Source organism: Propithecus coquereli, unplaced genomic scaffold (assembly GCF_000956105.1).
Source record: "Propithecus coquereli isolate 6110/MARCELLA unplaced genomic scaffold, Pcoq_1.0 Scaffold29, whole genome shotgun sequence".
Lineage (NCBI taxonomy): Eukaryota > Metazoa > Chordata > Mammalia > Primates > Indriidae > Propithecus > Propithecus coquereli.
Window position 1 is genome coordinate 8688184 of NW_012148507.1, and position 3556 is coordinate 8691739.

Consider the following 3556-nt stretch of genomic DNA (forward strand, 5'->3'; position numbering starts at 1 on the left):
ATCATGTAGGTTTATCACAAAATCCTTTTTTTTTTTTTTTTTCCTATTTTTAGTTGCCCAGCTAATTTCTTTCTATTTTTTTTAGTGGCGGTGGCTCACTCCTGTAATCCTACCACTCTGGGAGGCAGAGGGGGGAGGACTGCTTGAGGTCAGGAGTTCGAGACCAGCCAGAGCAAGAGTGAGACCCCCCGTCTCTAGTAAAAATAACAAAAAATTAGAGGGACGTGGTGGCGCATGCCTGTAGTCCCAGCTATTCGCGAGGCTGAGGCAGAAGGATCGCTTGAGCCCAGGAGTTTGAGGTTGCCATGAGCCAGGCTGATGCCACGGCACTCTAGCCCGGGCAACAGAGCGACTTTGTCTCAAAAAAATAAATAAATAAAAATTCTGAATAGGAAGATGTTTTCCATCTTCCCTAGCACCGGCTACCCGCTACCTCCCACCTGTTCTCGGCCCCGCCCCAAGTCGCGCTCCCGTTGTCATGGAGATCCCAGGACGCCTGAGCGGGCTGCGCTCCTCCCGCGGTAGCCCGGGCGGGGCACGCGATGACGCATGCGCGTTCTCGGCGGTGAAAACGCCGCGGTGGCTGCCGGGACTGAGCTCCTAGAGCCAGATCAGGAAGTGGCGGGCGGAGCCCCAGGCCGAGTCGCCTCCTCAGCCGCCGCCGCCGCCGCCAGTGGCGAGACCCCGACCTGGCGGGTCAGCGCTGGGCGTGCGTGCGGGCAGGCGGGGGCGCTGACGAGGAGCAGGAAGCGGCGGCCGCACCAGCGTGGGCGGCTGGCCGAAGCGGAGGCGCAGAGAGGCGGCGGCGGCGGCGGGTCGCGTTCGACTGCCCTCCTTGCTCAGGTAGGGGCTGCGGCCGCCGGGCGAGGGGCGCGGAGCCCGGCCTGTTGTTCCTGGGGACCCAGGCGCACCGCCAGCTCCGAGGGGACGAGCGTGTCTTCTACCCACGGGAGGCTGGGGCTGCCTTTCTCTCCGGGAATCCCTTCCATACGCTCGCAGTTCCCTGGGAGTATTGTCTTTAGGCCAGAGGTCCATTGAGCAAACTTTTGGGTTGGAAAGAGGGAAAATTCGCCGTCGGATGGATAGCTGGCTGCGCCTCTTGTTAGCCTCCAAGTTTACGTTAGCAGTAGCCGGGCGAACCGTGTGTGTAGTTTGGGGAACCACCATGTCCAACCAACTAAAAGCTGTGATTTAGATGCTCGTACGCGAACTGGGTTTTAAGCTGCTTCTTGGAGACCTGGTTTGTAATGATTCCTAAACTTCAATTATAGTAGTTTTTTGCAAAGTCTAAAGACATTTTCCAAAACAACACCGCCGTGGCTTTTTCGGCCACCTCTACATTTCTGTCATTTAAGAGATAAGCAGTCTCTCTTCTCAGCTTGCCGGCTATTCATAGCAGGGTGCTTAGGTGCCAGTGGCACCTCCCGGGCTGAGGCAGGCAAAGTGGAAAGCTTGAAAGGTGGAATGGTGGAAAGAACCTGGGCTTGGAGCCAGCAGATTTGAATTTAATTTTTGGCTTCTCCGTATCCATCCACCGAAGAACCCGTCCACTCCCTGAGATGTGGTGGTTTGTGTTTTTAAACGTAAAATGGGTTTGGCGATGTGTCCTGTTTCCTACATAGGTCAGCACAGAGATGTCAAACTCATACAAATGTTGGGTCGTCTTTGAAGAAAGAGGAAAAGTTAGGCGGAGCATGTGACGGTGAAAGACAGACACTGTGAAGCCTCCTGCTCTAGGTGCCACACAGGTCGCCTTTGTTTTAAACGCCTTTACCAGCATTCCAGGTCTGATGTAAGGAGCGCTTGGGTTAGGAATGAGGATAGTTGGGTCGTGGCCCTGGATCTTCCACCTGTGTGACCTTAAACATAGTTCTTGGAATTTCATGCATTAAAATAGGAATGACGTAATACCGATTCTCTCCTAGAGTTCTACTCTGTCAAATACTGTAAGCATTTAGGTTTTTGTAAACTGTATGGCTTTATTTAAACCTTTGTTAAAGTCATTATTAAAAGCCCAGATTAATGACCTTCTTTGCAAGGTGAACTAGACACAGGTGTTTCCTGTTGTAGGAGTTTACAATGTGCTTGTTGTCCTAACCTCCTCACTTGTGAATTCCTTCTTTTTCTTGTTCTCACACTTTGCCTCCTCTCAAGATTGTCTCCTACTTCAGTATAATCACTCTGTTCTTTTGGATCCAACTCAAAATAGTAATACTGAAATAACATATATTTGTATGGCTTTAATATTTAAAAAAATCACTTTTACAAACATTTTCTCATTTTATTCTTACAGTTAGGCTAGATATATACAGCATTGGTAGTGGTCTCATTTTACTTATGATGAAATTGAACGTAGAGAGAGAGGCCTTGTGGATTGCCTAGCCATGTGGCTGTTAGGAATTGAAACTAAGAGAAGGCAGGTCTCTGATTTGCTGTCCAGTGACTCTTCGCTCCTTACTTAACTGTTTGTGCTGATTATTCCTTATAAATGCTGATATTTTTATGATATTGACCGCCACACTAGAAAGAAAATTTTCCTTGGGGCCATGGTGTTTTATTAAAACAAAATGATCCTTTCTAATTTGTTATTTCTATTTGTTATTTCTAATTTGTTATTTCTTACTGTTTTCTGTGTGTGAGTTACATGCAACGTAATCCACATTTTTAGAATTAAATTGTAACAATAAGAACATCAACAAGTAAGATTTTCAGGAACCAACTGCAGGGTTTTGCTTCACGAGGCCCCGGGCCCGCAATAGCCTGAGTTAAATACAACTCACCTGGTAGTCATTGTGTTAATTTTTAGCGCTCCAGTTCACATTTATTCACTGTGTTTAAGCAAGGTGCTCAGTGCTTTCATTTTTTGAAATCTAAGCAGCTTGTAGGCAAGCATTTATCTTCTAGATTAGAACCTTTTAAAACTTAGAGCACAGTGCCTCACAAACAGAAGACATTTAATGAAGGCTTGTGAAACCAATAATAATGGCGTCAGCAATTTAAAGATGTTTTTCCATTCGTTGTTCATAATGAGCTATCCTGTGCTCCTCCCAACTTAACACTAGTCTTAACAGTGTCAAATTCATTTATATAGTCAGCTTGGGCTCTTCCTAGACCCTCTACAGGGTTCTAGGGAAAGTTCAGAAAAGAGAGGAATGTTCTTAAAATTCTTAATTGATCGCCTGGTAGCTTCTCTGGTTGTACTGAAATCTCTTAGAATTACAGAGTTTTAGAACTAGGAAAAAAACCTAAAACAAACCAACAACAAAGAGGTCATTTCGTCCTACCTCCCTCCAAATCAGGGGTTCTCTGTAGACATTTCTAACAAATATTAATACAGCCTCTTCATCACTTAATGATTGAGAGTTCACCAGTGTTAAAAAAAACTTTCATTTATTAGCAGTTCTAATGGTTTTCTTTTTTTGCAGAGAGCCTACATCTGCCTTCTTTTAATTTCTGCCCAGTACTCACAATGTTTCTAGAGCAATATTGTCCAGTAGACATACAATGTGAACTGCAAGTATGAGGCACATATGTAATTAAAATTTTCTAATAGCTA

General features: G+C 45.9%; 1 protein-coding gene across 1 annotated transcript in view; it reads left to right on the forward strand.

The window, feature by feature from the left end:
• The first annotated feature begins 644 nt into the window (after positions 1-644).
• Positions 645-3556, forward strand: part of GTF2E2 (general transcription factor IIE, polypeptide 2, beta 34kDa) — an 89596-nt gene continuing 86684 nt past the window's right edge. The window contains exon 1 of the mRNA XM_012648556.1: positions 645-843. The gene's annotated coding sequence lies outside the window, so the exon portion shown is untranslated. The remainder of the gene's footprint in view (positions 844-3556) is intronic.